Source organism: Neoarius graeffei, chromosome 18 (genome assembly GCF_027579695.1).
Source record: "Neoarius graeffei isolate fNeoGra1 chromosome 18, fNeoGra1.pri, whole genome shotgun sequence".
NCBI classification, from domain to species: Eukaryota; Metazoa; Chordata; class Actinopteri; order Siluriformes; family Ariidae; genus Neoarius; species Neoarius graeffei.
The window spans coordinates 50,267,572-50,284,736 of NC_083586.1; the positions used below are offsets into that span (position 1 = coordinate 50,267,572).

At 43.2% G+C, this 17,165-nt stretch overlaps 1 pseudogene; it reads right to left on the minus strand.

Annotated features, from left to right (window-relative positions):
- Positions 1–9,709: 9,709 nt before the first annotated feature.
- Positions 9,710–17,120, minus strand: LOC132865787 (neoverrucotoxin subunit beta-like; annotated as a pseudogene).
- Positions 17,121–17,165: the final 45 nt, after the last annotated feature.

Genomic DNA, 17,165 nt, shown 5'->3' on the forward strand with positions numbered 1-17,165 from the left:
TATGATGTATGTAATTGCTCAGTTAAAGTAAATAAAGCATAGTCACCTGTAATATCAAAGATCTTGACCGTTTTGCTGTAGGTCTGCCTACCACTCAGAGCAGGTAAGATTCAGAATAAACACAATAAACTTGTCCTCCAGGAAAAGTCATGTTGTTGTGACCGAGTAGATTTATTAAACCAACATGACTATTTGAATTCTTTCAAAGGTAAGATGTCCCGAAGTGTAAGACCACTGGCAGGACAAAAGCGGAATATTTTATTTTATTTGACAGTCGAGCCAAGCCAGAAAAGGCAGACAGGACAGACAGAAGGGCAACAGGCAGAAGAGCAGCATTCAGAACAGACAGGACAGACAGAAGACCATCAAACAGGACAGACAGAAGAGCAGCAACAGACAGCATCTCCCCCAGAACAGCAGCCCAGACATGGCCCGAAGAGTCGCGCATTGTCTGGGGCAGCATCATATCGGTGTGCTTTTAAAAATGAGTGGACCTCTACATGGCCATTCATTACCAGAAGGAGCCTCAACACGCACTGCTGGTGTGCAGTATGCCATGTGGAGAACACGTATTGCCACCAGGGTGTGGCAGATGTAGTGCACCACATAAAAAGCAAAAGCCATCAGGACAAGCAACGGGCTCTTCAGTCCACAGCCTCAATATCCCAATATGCAGTGTCTGCTCCCTCTATTGGGGTGGATGTCCGACCAAGAGGTTAAGGTATGCTATGTGTCATGGTCCTGTCAAGGTTAAAGAGTTTTTGTGTCAGGTTGATCATGGTATCGTCATGATTGATAGTTTTGACTAATTCTGGGTGTTTTTTTTTTTTTTAAAATCTCTGCATTATGTTTTACAGTTGTGTTTTCTTAGTTCTACGTCTTAAGAGCTCAATAGGGCACCTGTGCTCTATTTTTTTCTGGTGTCTCTTTTTAAACTTAACTATGTTCTTTTAGGAGTGCTAATAACTTCTTTTCTTACAGACAAGGAGGGCTGAGGTCAAAATGACTGCAACTTTAGTTGAGCACAATGTCCCACTGGCATTTTCCGACCACTGGGGCCCTGCACTGAGAGAGTGTTTCAAAGACTCCAAAACAGCTCAAGAATATAGGTGTGCTCAAACAAAAGCTTCGTGTATAGTCAATGAAGCACTGGCCCCATACTTTACAGAGGAGTTAGTGGCAAAAATGAAGGAAGCACCCTACACCTTGATAACAGATGGCTCTAATGACACAGGTATTTCCCAAACTATTGGATATTATATATATTTTTTTCTTCCATAATGATCTTGCCTGATTTTAGTTTTTAAACCTATAAAAATGCAAGCATTTTATGCTTTCATGCTGTCATTACAGGAGTAGAGAAGATGAACCCATTAACTGTCCATATATTTATGAACAACAAAGTTGTCCATCGCTTTCTCAGTATGTGCACAACCAGCGGGAAGAGCTGTGGGACAGCTGACGTGATTTTTTTCAAAAATAAATGCCACCCTAGAAGAGAAGGATATTCCTTGGCGGTACTGTGTGGGTCTGTCGGTAGACAATGCTGCTGTGAACATTGGTCCACACAACTCCATCGCCTCCAGAGTCCGAGAGAAGCACCCAGGCATTTACATCCATGGCTGCCCATGTCATGTAGTTCATAACACTGCAAAATCAGCAGGGGCAGGCTTTTTTGATGCGAGTATTGGCCTGATGCAACTTTGGATGTAACTTTATTTCACTGTACTGATTACATGTATTGACATGCAATGTTTTTACAGTTTAATTCATGTATTGCAGGTGTCCAGTTTTGATTTGGAGGACCTGGTAGTCGATATCGGATACTGGTTCAAGGGTAGTACAAATCGAAAAGGGTACCTGACAGGTGTGCATTTGGTAGTACCAAATTAGAATATTGAAAATACAGAGCATTAGGATGCATATGATTTATAATGAAATGTCTATAACAGAGAGTTTTGTGAGCTCCATGAAAGAGTACATGGAGATCCTCATGCGCGTCTCCGTTCGTTGGTTAAGTCTTGAGCACTGTGTAACACGGATCCTGAGATTTTATGAACCACTGGCCAGCTACTTCAAATCTGCTAGTATGGTGCCTTGCATCATTTTGTTATGCAGTTACAAATGCTACTGAATAGTTAACTGTACACTTGTGTTACTGACAACCTTGTTTTTTGTTGCTTGTTCTATTCAAGATGAAAAGCAGGCGAGGTTCAGGAGACTTCAGGCACTGTTCACTGACCCCATGACTGAGGTGTACCTACTGTTCTTCCAGGCCAGCATACCAACTTTCACCACATTTAACCTCCTCCTCCAGTGAGAGCAGTCATCAATATTTTTGTTACAAGTTGAGGTACAATGGGAGAGCAGGATATGATTCTGCTGTCTTTTTTTTTTTCCATTCTGGGTTTTGTTGCTGCTATCTGCTGGGAGCTTGTACAGCAGGTTTCACCCAGTGTTTTACAGCTATAAACATCTGTGTTGTAGATGCTAAAATTCATTCGCAAGCTGTGTGCAAAGTTCATGGTGTCATCAGGGCTGCGAACCAGCTCATGAAATTCCCTATAAAGAAAAGGCCAACCATTTACCAGGTCAGTGTTTGATTATTAATCATTATTATTATTATTATTATTTCTTATTAATAAAATTGAAATTTCTAATATCAAAGTGATGAGGCCAGACTATAGGGGAACTTCATGTGATGCTTTGCCTTGAACCTAGCCATTTTTCGCCTCATAAGGAGAAACCTGGTAAGGTTGTCCTAGTCCTTGTATTGACGACAATAAGCTTCTGGTTAGCCCAAAGCCACTGAGCTTCTTGCAGATCATCAGCATAACTCAGCATTTCTGTTAACCTGATTTGTTGTATCTTTGGCAGGAAGAAAGCTGAACATTGGCTTCACCACCAGGGCTAAGCTCAACAGGTTACTGGATGATGGAGACATCACACCACAGCAGATGGAGAAATTCCATGAGGCTGCTTTGCCATTTCTGATCAACGCTGTGGACTACGCTTTGAAGAAGCTGCCCCTCCAAGAGCCACTGCTCAAGCATGCCAAATTTGTAGATTTCCGACAGAGGTCTGAATGTGACATAGATGTCCTTTACTTTGTTGAGAGGTTAGGATCTTTCAGTAATTACTACTTGTTATCTAAAATATCTTGAATTTGTGGCCAGGCTAATGAAAAGGCATTTTAACCATAGAATTTTGCCTCTTAGAATGAGCTGTCCCTAAGTGGCATCTCTTTTTAAATGTTTGTATGTATTTACTGCTGTTGGTTGATGACCATATATCAAAAACAAGTAACTTGTAACTGTACTTTCATAAATAGGTTTCCCCACCTGCTCCCATACCATGGACCAGCGGAGCATGATCTACTGGCAGAGGAGTTTCTGGAGTACCAGACAATGCCGTTGCCACCACTGCAGCACCCAGAGGAATTTGAAATCGAAAGCTTCTGGGCTGAAATGGCTACACGAAAAGATAAGGTAAAGCTTACTTTTGTACGCCAAGAACACAGTAGAAACAACCTCTTGAGCATTACTGATACCAGTACATATAAAGCATCATGGGAGATGCATGTATTTTGTCTGTGCATCAACCTATACTCATTTGTCAAAAGAGATAAAAGGAAACATCACATGAGGGCATATTTCCATTGTGTTCTTGGTTCATTTGGCACAGGTGACAGGAGTAAACCAATTTCAGAGGCTTGCTGCGATTTCAAAGCTGGTCCTCATCCTCCCACATTCCAATGCAGAAAGGGTGTTTTCTGTGGTGGGCCTCAACAAAACAAAGACAAGAAACAGTTTGGCCCTAGATGGTACCCTCTCCTCAATCATGACTGTAAAGATGGCAGACTTGGAGCCCTGCTTTAAGTGGGAGCCCTCGCCCACGATCATCAAGGCCTCCAAGAAGGCCACAGGCCTGTACAATCAAGCGCACAAAACTTAGGACTTCTCTAGCTTTTTGTGAACATGCTGTTAACACTTCAAATTCAGTTTTTTGCAGCACATTTGCTCACTGTTTAAGCACTTTATTTGATTATGTTCTGCTAAACCCAGTGGTGTGAAAATGCCTTGAACGAAGAATGGATGTCTCTGAAAGACTAATCTTGTATAATTTTTTTGACACAACCTAATGCTCTTCAGAATGCAACAGTTATTCAAAACATCAATCAAGGACAGTATGCAATAGGCACATAGGCAGTGAAAACGCAGGGAAACACATTTTGGTACAAATAAGTGGTCTAATTCAGCCAGAAATTGACATTGCATAGTCTCCTTCAATTCAAGTCAATCCAAAAAGATTGAGGTGTCAGTTTAAAAAAAGTTTGCACAAATTATATGCCACACTCAATTTGTCCTAAATGCATTAATGGACATATTTGCTAGCGTCTTTTTCATGAACATGACCAAAAACTTGTAGGTTATTAAGTCATTGAATAGGCTGTTATAGGCACTTGTATAGGCTGTTGTGAATAATTAAAAAAAAAAAGACGGAGAACAATATACTGAGGAGACAGGGTTTCAGAGAGGGCAAGACAGGTAGAGAATATTTGTCAGATAACAGGCCCCGATGAATGCTCTATTACTAATAAGAAATAAATTAATAAGAAATGTATTAATATAGCTTATTTAAGTATGATCAAAATTTTTAAGCCCAACTTTGTGTGTACATTCCCACCTATGGCCAAGGTCCAGCTTTTTGTGTTTCAATACTGTTCAAACTTGATCATTTTAATGTTTCTTGTAGCACATGCACATTTTGCTTACTGTTTAAGCCACTGGTGCCATGGTGGCGGGCCGGATCCGGCCCGAATGAACATCTAATCCGGCCCCCTTGCTGATGGCCCTCTAATCGTTCGGCCGGCAGAGAGCCATCAATGTCTGCCGCACCCCATCGAACAATTATTACAGAACAATTACCTGTCTTTCACTGCCGATCGCATTGACGTCAGAGGCGGAGATTTTCCTGATGGCCCTGCCATTTGCATCGGTCCAATTCGCGCCACAGACTGTTTAAAAGCAGCGGCCGAACAGTGAAAGTCAGATCACAACATCGGACGGGGACTCCATACTTCTCCAGCGCAAGATTAATTATTGAATCCATCTCTGCTTTCTCGCTTGCTCTCTCTCTCGTTTCTCTGTTCTCAACTCTATCTCCTCGTTGCCTTCTCTTCGTCTCTGTCGCAGCGCGTGCACTGACCAAGGGACGAGCCGCTCGCTCACTATCTGTCAGTCAGGATGTTATCAAAAAAGCGGAAGATTGACACTGAATGCCGTATCTTTCAGGAGAGATGGAAAGAAAAGTATTTCTTTTGGGAAGTGGCGGGCAAACCAGTATGTTTAATTTGTTCGCAACAAGTGGCTGTGCCAAAGGAGTACAACATCAGACGACATTACGAGACCCACCAGGAGAAGTACAACGAATACACAGGGGAACGTCGGATACAAAAGCTAAACGAGCTCGCCTCATCCCTCCAAAAACAACAAGCAGCTTTCTCAAGATGCCGAGATACACATGAAGGTTCGTTTTAATTGTATATCTGTGGCAGCGGGGGCGTGGTCAAGCGCCGGTCTGTGACAGGAGGGCGGAGTCAGGGAAGGTAAGTGGCAGAATCACTTCACCCGAGAGCAATTAACCTGTTTGTGTGTCTTCCCAGTGACCGCGCCCTATATGAGGAGGGAGAGTGAGAGTGGAGGGAGCTCATCTCCAGACCAGACGCCGGTTGTGTGTGGGTGTGTGTCTGAGTGGGAAGTTGTTCACTGAAAAGTGTAGCAATAAAAGCCATATTAACAAACCTCATCTCTGTCCTGCTGTCCTCTGTGCTCCACCCCTTCGTTAGATCTGTTACAATATCTTATTCAAGTCTAATTTTTATGTTAACTGCAGCTGTTTTTGAATGGGAATTCTATATAACTTTTCATTTTATTTCTTGATTAGGGGCAGTGAAGGTGAGCTATCTCCCATGCGATGGCATAGCAAAAGTATCCAAGCCTTTCTCTGAGGGGGAATTTGTGAGGAACTGCATGATAAAGGCAGCGGAGCTAGTGTGTCCAGAAAAGCGACAAGCTCTAGCGAACATCAGCTTATCCCGACCTACAGTGACCGAGAGAGTGGAGGAGCTCTCCAGCGACTTGAACAGCCAACTGAAAGAGAAGATTAAGTCTTTCATCGCGTTCTCCATTGCTCTCGATGAGAGCACTGATGTGACTGATGCAGCCCAGTTGGCGATATTTATTCGCGGAGTGGATGCTTCCTTACATGTCACCGAGGAGTTTGTTTCCATCGTGCCTTTGACAGACACCACTACGGCTAACGACGTGTTTGTTAGCCTTGTCGGGGCCCTTGACAATCCGGAGGTGGACTGGAGTCGTGCTGTCAGTGTGGCTACGGATGGTGCACCTTCCATGGTAGGGAGAAAGGCCGGAGTGGTTAAGTTGAGAGAAAAGGTACGAGAGGCCAACCCAGACCAGGTATTCTGGAATTTTCACTGTATATTACACCAAGAGGCTTTGTGCTGCAAGAGTCTGAAAATGGAGCATGTTATGAGTGTTGTTATTGCCACTGTCAATTTTATCAGAGCGAGAGGGCTCAACCACTGGCAATTCGATGCATTTTTATCTGAAAATGACATCCACCAGGGCCTTCCCTATCACACCGATGTGCGTTGGTTGAGCCGAGGCGCAGTGCTCAAACGGTTCTACAAATTGCGCAAAGAGATAGCAGAGTTCATGCAGGCTAAAGGGAAGCCTGTGGAGGAATTGGACGACACCGAATGGACCAGGGACCTTGCCTTTTTAGTGGACATTACCGAACACCTGAACTTATTGAATGTTAATATGCAAGGTCGCAACAAACTCGTTACCGAGTATTACGACGGTGTCCGTGCGTTTCAACGTAAACTTGCGTTATGGAAGGCACAGCTCTGTCAGCGCAATGCAGCCCACTTCCCCTGTTTGAAATCTCTGTCTGTCAGTCATCAGAGCATGGACAAGTATGCAAACTTGCTTTCCGGTCTCATGCACGAGTTTGCCAATCGATTCACGGTTTTCACTGAACTGGAAAAGGACTTTGCGTTTTTTGGCTCTCCATTCACCACGGATGCTTCCGAGGTCCCCGAGGCGATGCAAATGGAACTGATAGACTTGCAATGCTGCACGCGGTTGAAGGACATGTACAAATCTGTTGGTATTGAATCATTCTACCAATCGTTTCCACCTGAGTACCCGACTATCACTGCATTTGCAGGTAAAATACTCTGTATGTTTGGGACAACATATTTATGTGAGCAGGCATTTTCAGTTATGAATATTAATAAATCGAAAATGCGCAATCGTATGACACATGGACATCTCAGTTGGCCTAATTAGGCCTGTGTATTGACATGGTTTTATGTGCAAGTTGTCAATAAATCTGATCAAAGTAATTTACAGTTTAGTTGTGTTTTTATGTGTCCTTGTCCATTTTGTTGTTTTTTTATTATTTAAAAAACCAAACATTTATAAATAATATTTATATTCATAAATGATATCAAATAGTATGTCTATTTGTTTAGTGTTTGGTCTTGTCACGCCGGTAATGCGGCCCCCTGAGGTCCCACTTGAAAACAGTCTGGCCCCCTGACCAATTTCACCCTGGCACCCCTGGTTTAAGCATTTTATGTTCTTTTGCTGTTGATATTTTTTCCCATGCCAATTTTCTGCTGAACCCAGTGGTGGGGAAAGCCCTTAAATGCATAATGAATAGTCAGTGAGGGACAATCTTATTTTTGCAAGAGTTATTAAAAACATAACATTTAGTTTCAATTCAGAAGGTGTTTAGGCTTAGCTGATGAAATATTTTCAAACATGAACTTGCCTTTAAATCTGAAACACAGGTCTATAGGCCTACAAGAACATTGGCAGTCATCTGTAGTTTTCTAGTGTGGGGGCTTTTAAGCCAAAACTTGGTGCTTTTGTTGGCCACAAGCTGAAGGCCTGGCAAGTCAGGGTGTGTAGGAATGTAGGTATGGCACATCTCCAGCAGGCCACTGCAAAAATCCACCAGAATGCAGGAAATTAGAGCCCTGCACTCCCGCGGGACTCGCGGGACCCGCCGCAAAGCAGTGTGGCGCGGGACAAATTTTGAAAGCTCATTGCAGGCGCGGGCGGGACCGGAAGTGCACATATGCGGGCGGGAGCGGTGATAAGCTGCAGTCCCGCTAACTAAAAACGTGTTTGAAATAAAATTTATAAATTATTAACTTATGTCCATCATATATAATTTGTGCTGGATATTTTATTTGGCATTAATAAAAACATTTTAAGATGCCTAAATTTGCAGAGAGAGTCAGATTGAGTGAGAAATGGCATCTTAAATTTGCCATTGATCACCCTAACGGGAAATCCTTTGATCACTGTAATGACTCGCCATTCACACCCAGCTAGCAAGAGAACCATGAGTGAAGTGATTTACTGCTTGAGTTAGTCTACAACTCTAATCAGAGAGACAGGTTACACAGTGACTGTAGGCTTGACTCAATGCTTTCCCAGAAATCCTTCCTGTAATATGCAAATTTGGCTGTCCAATCAGAGGCGGCCAAATTTGCATATTACAGGAAGGATTTCTGGGATAGCATTGAGTCAAGCCTACCGTCACTGTGTAACCTGTCTCTCTGATTAGAGTTGTTCACTCATGGTTCTTTTGCTAGCTCTGCTTTGCAATAAAAAAAAACAAACAACATTGGTACAAAACAAGCCCATTCACTTTTTTATGCTGATCAGAGAATTACAATGGTTTCTCATGTGACAAAAATGTGCGATTCGCTATTAAATATTTTAATCGCTTGACAGCACATTATTATTATTATTATTATTATTAGAGACACTACATGCTGAATTCGGGCGGCACGGTGGTGTAGTGGTTAGCGCTGTCGCCTCACAGCAAGAAGGTCCTGGGTTCGAGCCCCGGGGCCGGCGAGGGCCTTTCTGTGTGGAGTTTGCATGTTCTCCCCGTGTCCGCGTGGGTTTCCTCCAGGTACTCCGGTTTCCCCCACAGTCCAAAGACATGCAGGTTAGGTTAACTGGTGACTCTAAATTGACCGTAGGTGTGAATGTGAGTGTGAATGGTTGTCTGTGTCTATGTGTCAGCCCTGCGATGACCTGGCGACTTGTCCAGGGTGTACCCCGCCTTTCGCCCGTAGTCAGTTGGGATAGGCTCCAGCTTGCCTGCGACCCTGTAGAAGGATAAAGCGGCTAGAGATAATGAGATGAGATGAGACATGCTGAATTCAGAAACAAGGTAAATAATAACGAAGGTGAGCTGTAGATATTTATGCTCAAATCCACTCAAAGTAGGGGGCGGGGCACCATCACGCTGTGTCAAGACAAGAACTTTCCTGAGAAATAACGCGAACGTCTGCATCATGCAGGATTTGCGGGCAGGAGCGGGACTGAAAATCATAATTCTGCGTGGGCGGGAGCGGGACTGCACAATGTGGGCGCGGGCAGGAGCGGGACTGAAAAATCCAACCCGCACAGACCTCTACAGGAAATCACATCTACTAAATCCAAAATCTCACTCCAAGGAATTTTGAAAAGTTGGCAGCCCTGGATTCACTGTGACCAAGATTGCCATGAAAGGTGAAGGAGACAGAGATGCTGGCTTCACTCACTTCCACATCACTAACAGCTCTGTATCGAACCCAGTATTGGTTTGCCGGCTTTTATCCAGTCAGTGTAAAGCTGGGCTGTGCATCTGAAGTGGCTATTACTGTCGCTTCATCAGCATCATCTGCTGATTCAGTTGGAAAGGTCATCCTGCATTCAGTTGAGAGTTGAACTGTCTCTCCGGTTGGGGATTTTGAAAGCTTTAGGATCACTTTCCCATCACTGGTCTCCACCACAGGTAGAGGAGGTTTGGATACAGGCTGGAACTTAGGATCTGTCAGATGGCCATTCTGATAAAGTCGGCTGGAGTTTCCTAGATTGCTGGGGTCAGAGATGGAGGCAATGATGAACTTGATTCCCTTCTCATTTTTATTGGCCTTTGAAAAACTTGTAAAGCGAGAAAGATTCTGCCTCATGCTCTCAGAAACGTCAGAAGTGAACCAAGGTTGTGGTACTTGGCAAGAGAGAATTTTCTCACTTGTTTGCTCAAACTTTGCAAATCCTTCAGAGCTCTCAAAGTCTAGGAGAGTTGCAAGGTAGGAGTCTTCATACTTTAGAGATGTAGAAGACAAACATACCACCACATCATTATCAGGATCGAAGAGGATGGAACGGAGTGTCGCTGGGGAGTTCACAACTGTCAGGTTCTTCAGCCCACTGGTATAAGAACTCAATATATTTAATTCAGTTGTAATGCTGTCTTGCCATTTGTTCACATTCCTAGCATTGAAGGGTGATGTGTCATGGAAGTTCAGGATGTCCTCTAGTGCCTTGCCCTCTTGTGTCCCACCCCGAATAGCTGGCAAAACTCTGGACAATGCCTTCTGGAACATTATCTTATAACAACTGTGTAAGTCCCCAAATTTCAGCAACCTGTCTTTTACATTGGAGAAATAATCTGTCATTTGTTTTTTGATCAAATCATTGCCTCTTCTCTCCACTTCTCCAAGCTCCTCCAGCAAATTCTCTGTTTTATTCACCAGTTTCATGCTGATTTCTCTCACCAACTTTGCAGCTTTATCATCCAAAAGCATGAGAGGATACAGCCACACAGTCAGTGGTACACCTTTTATAGTTTTCTTTCTTCATCAAAGTGGGTAACTTCTTGTACACCTCCAGGGCTTTCTTGTATGTGGTCGGGTTTTCAAGTGCTACGTCGCTATAAAATGTGACACTGATGTTCTCAGTGTTTTTTCCTCTTCAGTCATCTTTAGGGATGCTTCCCCCTCAATGGAAATTTACTTACTTATCGCCTTGTTACTCACTGGCGGAGCATAGGCCATCTACCACAAGCCTCCATCTTTTTCGATTTAGGGCAGCCTTCTCCAGTTTCGCCCAACTTAGACCTTCCTTCCTCATCTCTGTCTCTGTCTCTATACTCCTCCTCCATGTGTTCCTGGGTCTACCACGCCGGCGCTTACCAGACGGGTTCCATGTTAGTGCCTGCCTGGTAATGTGGTCTTTCTGCTTTCGGCTTTTGGCCTTTGTTTCGTGGCATCCAGGCGAATTCGGGAGGGGTCTATTCCAATATAATTATATTTTTATACATTTAATAATCCTTTTATATTTTAGCTTGTTTGTATTTGTTTAGATTGAATATTGAATATAAATATATATATATATATATATATATATATATATATATATATATATATATATATATATTGTAAATAATGTAGTCAAATTTAATTATTTGTGGGTTTTTTTTTTTGTAAGATGTATGTGTGTGTGTGTGTATAACAGGGCTCCTTTTGATAGCAGAGGCATTTTGCCACTGACTGGACTACCCTGTTGTTTAAATAAAGGTATCAATCAATCCTAAGCGTGTGCCCAATCCATGTCCACTTCCTTCTGCTAATTAGCCTCCCCACTGGTTCCTGGTCGGTCATCCTCCATAGGTCCTCATTGCTGATCTTTTCTGGCCACCATATCCTAAGAATCCTTCTCAGACATCTATTGATGAATGCTTGAACTTTTCCGAGCATGGCTTTGGTGGTCCGCCACGTTTCTGATCCATAAAGCATCATCCTCAGTGCCCCCGCTTGTACTAACTATGCTTCCCAGATAAGTAAAAGTTGGAACTTCCTCTATATTTCCTTTCTCCAGCAGTAGAGGGTCCTTGTTGCTGTTGTTAATCCTCATAAACTTTGTCTTATCCTTACTGACCTATAACCCCAGTCTTTTTGCTGTCTCCTCCAAGCACCTGATCTCTTGCATCTGACTACGACTATGTGACAGTAGGGCCATGTCATCAGCATAGTCAAGGTCGTCGAGCTGATTTCACAGAGTCCACTGTATGCCATTTTTCCTTCCTACAGTGCATTCCCTCATTATCCAATCCAAAGCTAGCAAAAATAAGAAGGGGGATAATAAACAACCCTGCCAAACACCTGTATTTACTTGAAACTTATCTGTTAATTTACCCTCATGTATAACCCTACAGGACATCCCATTGTATGTGTTCCTAATAAGCCTGATGAATTTTTCTGGAATTCCGTAATGCCTCAATAAGTTCCACAAAGTCTCTCTGTCAAGGCTGTCAAAAGCCTTCTGGAAGTCAATAAACGCTACATGCAAGGATGAGTTCCACTCCATTGACTGCTCGATTATAATTCTGAGTGTTGCTATTTGGTCAATACATCAGGGCTGCAACAACGAATCGATAAAAATCGATTATTAAAAGTGTTGGCAACGAATTTTATTATCGATTCATCATGTCGCGCGATTACAAAGTCACAGACCGTTTGAACAAAGTCGTTCTATTATTAAAAAAGTCTGGTTTGAGTTGAGCGCAGAGTTCACACTCCGGAGCAGAAGGTGGCGGTAATGCACCATTAAGCTGGATGCCAGCCAAACAAGCAGAGTTGAGCTCAGAGCGGAGTTGTTTAGAAACATGGCGGAAGCGGAGAAACCGGTGCGACCAAAATCATCTAAAGTGTGGGAGCATTTCACGCTAAACAAAACGAGTGTGCTACTTGTAAAATGTGCAAAAGTGACATGGCATGGGAGCACCACAGTAACGATCCAGCACCTGAAACGAAAACACGGAATCATTGATGAGGAGGACGGGAGTTCAACAGCAGGGTAATGCTGCATTCATGTGCTATGGGAATTATGGTAAATACCAAACACCGACATGGAAAGCACACATGAACGCCCCCTCTTGTGGTATTTTCCACTTGGCAACTCGTAGAAAATTTTGATACACGAGTTGCCGAGATGAGATGAACTTTAACCTTTCAACATGGCGGCGAGCGTGGCATTCAATGTGTTAAGAAAATCTCTAGTCATGATCAGGAAATATTCAGCATTATTTACCTTTTGACTTTTGAGAACTCATATTCCTGCTGCAGCTGATGAACAAGGCAATCTATAATTGTAAAACAAGCCAAATAACAGGCCTGATTCTGAATCTGGTCCACCATCTTTAATTTGTCAACAACAACAAAAGCATGTGAACACAACACACTGGTAAATACCACTTCCCAACTGGAAAATATCTTCCCATAGCACATGAACGCAGCATAAGTCACTATGACACCTATGTTTGTTCCGCTTTGAAGTGATGAAACGTAACGTTAACATCCCTCCAAAGCTCGTCTGGTGCTGGTGTTTGCTCGATGTCCAGCTTGACAAGCGAGCCTGAGTCAGGAGCATGTGGACATGCTCACATTTTTGCATTGCAATGCAAAGTGTCTGAGCAAAGGGAGTGAGAGAGAGTGAGTGTGTGTTTGTGCAACTGTGAGTGTTTTCTGATTTTTCTTTATCTTTTTATAATTTATTTATTGTTCTGACCACTCAGATCCCTTTAAAAATATATACCTCTTTTTGTGCACTTTATTTTAAAAAAGCCTATTTTATTTATTTATTTATTATTATTATTATTATTTTTTTTTTTTTTTTATTATTTTTACACTGCTCAGGGATGATCAAGGATCAACATGTTTTTGCACTAAAGATTTTTTGCACTGTGAAATTTTTTTTTGAATAAAGGGTTGGAAATTAATGCTTTTTTGTTTGTTTTTTATCCGATTCATCGATTAATCGAAAAAATAATCAACAGATTAATCGATTATTAAAATAATCGTTAGTTGCAGCCCTACAATATATGATCTTTCCTTTCTGAAGCCTGCTTGATGATCTCTGAGCTTCTTATCCACTGCATCTTTCAAACGTTCCAACATTAGTACTTTACCGGGCACTGATAGTAACATAATACCTCTATGATTGCCACATACACTTTGATCGCCCTTCTTGGGTACCTTAACAAGAGAGCCTTCCTTCCAATCATCTGGGACCTCTTCCTCCTCCCAAATCTTTCCTATTAAATGCCCCAGCATTAGCGATGATGTGTCTGGTGCAGCTTTCAGGGCTTCTCCTGGAATTTCATCTGGACCAGCTGCCTTCCCATTTTTCAGCGCCAAGATGGCCCTTCGCACTTCCTGTCTGGTTGGTGTATCACAGTTTACCGGGAGTGGGCTTTCCGCAGGTAGTATCTCTGCAGTGTCTTCAGGAGCGGGTCTATTTAGTAACTCCTCAAAATGTTCGGCCCATCTCTTGAGCTGATCCTCCTTATTTGTCAGCATATTTCCGTTCTTGTCTTGCACTGGCCCACTATCCTGTTTGTATTTTCCAGCTAGTTTCTTGGTGGGGTCATAGAGCTCCTTCATGTTTTTTTTGTGTTGCTGCCTCCTGTGCATGCTTGGCAAGATCCTCGATGTGTCTCCTCTTATCCTGTCAGACACAACTTTTAACTTCTTTATGGCACTCCAAATATTGCTGTTGGGCCTGGGACTTCACTGCTCTTGTGCGACTTCTGTTACGTGTGTCTTTCTTCATCTTTCTATCCCCAATCTTCTACAATGTTTCTGATGTTATCCAAGGTTTGTCATGTTTCTTCTTTCCAACAATCTCTTCACAAAATTTGGTCCATACCTGTTTGATGTTTTTCCAGTGTCTCTCTCTATAATGTTACTGTCATTGTCTTCTTCGTCATCCTGTAAATCCTGTAGCGCTTGAAACCTGTTTCGCAAAGTTACTCGGAAGGCATCTGCATAGTCTTTCTCCTGCAGTAGTCGGACGTTGTACTTGGTCCTGGTGTTCGCTGTCAGTTCGCATCTTTTGAGCTTAAGCCTTAATTTCGCCATCACTAAGTGATGATCTGATCCTGCATCTGCTCCCCTTTTCACTCTAACATCCAGCATTGTTCTCCGAAATTTACTGTTGATTCCAATATGATCTATCTGGTTTTCTGTTCTGTGGTCGGGAGACACCCATGTAGCCTTGTGGACGTCTTTATGGGGAAAAATGGACCCATTGATCACTATTCTTTTATCTGCGCAAAGGTCTGCAAACAATTCCCCATTCTCGTTAATCTGTCCAAGCCCATGCTTACCCATTATCTCCTCATACCCTATGTTGTTGGAACCAATTTTGGCGTTAAAGTCTCCCATGAGTACTGTAACTTCTCTCTCCCTCTTCCGGTCTGAAATGTCCTGCAATCTATTATAGAAATCTTCTTTTGCTGTATCCTCGGCATCGTTTGTCGGGGCGTAGCATTGCACAACCCTTAACTTGATCCTACGATGTTTAGTCTTGAACTGAGCTGTGATGATTCTGGAACTGATTGGTTCCCAGCTGGTAAGGGCTTTCTGTGCCTCTCTAGATAACATAAATCCTACCCCCTCTGTATGGTGTGCATTCTCCTTCATATGGCCAGAGTATAGAATTGGCTCCCCCGATGCAAGCCTCGTTTGTCCCGCTTTAGTCCATCGTGTTTCACCTGCAAATTATACTCTCTCATCTCCTTAGCGATTGTAATTGCTTTACCTCCTTCATACATTCTTACATTCCACGTTCCTATCCTGGTGATAGAAGACTGGGCAGTATAGATTCCTTTCGGCTTTGTCTACTGCGTCATACTTGCCCTTCCAAAAGAAGGCTCCTTCATCCCATCTTTGATCCGATTTCTTCTTCTAGTCGATGTTTCGGTAATCGAAATTTTACCACTGAGTGGGGGATTGGCCCGCCCAGCTTCACCAGAGCCCCTTTAGCCAGCGCATTTCAGAGTTATTCCAGACCGGCCTTCATGGCAACCGTAACGGCCCGGGTGGAGAACTACCCACCATACTTCACCCGGCCTGGCAAACCCTTACTTTGCCTGTTTCCGTCTCCCGCGACAAGGACGAGGGGTTGGACTTTGGGAGACCTCAATGGAAATGGTCAGGATCTTCTTGACCACTGCATGAAGGTTTCCTTCAACAGCCTGTTTACTCTCATTTTCTGCAACTGTATGATCAAACACCATGAAAGCCTGAGCACCATACAATACAGCTGTAACTACACGAGTGGCTGTTTTCTGGTCAAATACTTGTGGATAGGTGATATTGCCAAGGTGAGTTGTTTAAATTCTGTTGTCTGGCTGTACTGCATAGTAACTCTGCACTGACGTGTTGAGGACTTGGTATCATTCAGGTACTTGGCTGATCCTCCAACCTCCACCAAACCACAGAAGAAACTGGCTTTAAGGGAAGCACTTGTATCCAGGAGCTTGGCCTTTTCACTGAGGGTGTCAGAGGCACTAAACTTCAGATGTGTTTTAGGTGTCTGATGCACATCAATGTGCTCACGCACTGCTTCTGCATCCCATAAAGTAACACCTGAAACAAGAAAGAGATGAGAAATGATTGCTGCAGAAACGGTTGCTGATATTTGTGATGCTCTATTTTTATACCACAGCACTGATGAATTCTGATCGGTCAGAATGTTTTGATTAATTTTCTAATAGCAGCAGCTCTGACAGTAGTACAGCTGCAAATCACGTTTGTATTAACATGCTTGTTCTTGTATAGTACTGCTTGTGTCGCAACAACTCGCGCATGGACTTGTATTGAATAATGCTCCACATGAACAAATGTTCATATTTTGATGTTTTCTGTGAAGAGATGCTTTAATTTTATGGAAGGTGTCTGTAGTGTCAGCGGTTTGTAACAGTCAGACGTAATGGGGAAAGTCTTCAGGATGGAGTGCATTTTAGCTTTTGGTAATATGGTAAGTTGAATTTTTTTCATCTTTAACTTCATATTAAAAGTAAAAAAAGATGGCGGCGTGTGCGGACGCAGCGGCCCCTCTCTGTCCCGATAATGTGGTGTTTACTTGTTTGTCTTCGTCGGTGTGTTCGAGTGATTTGTACGTTTTCGTCGCGTTTGTCCGTCCCTAGGCGCACATACAGCCGTGGGACTCTGACATTGGCAACACTTTTTTCTGTAAGTTAAACCCGGCACACGCTAAGGAGCTACGTGACCTTGGCCTACTCCTGCAGCCCGCTTTGACATCGACCCCCACTACTGCTGCACACCCGCAGAGGAAGCGTCGTAGGTGGTGCGAGAGGAGGCAGAAGCGGGGAAAGCGCGGGGGTGTCCGGGCCAGGCTAGTGGCTAATCCACACAAGCCGGCTATACCGTCCATCGTACTCGCCAATGTACGCTCCTTGGATAACAAACTGGACTATAT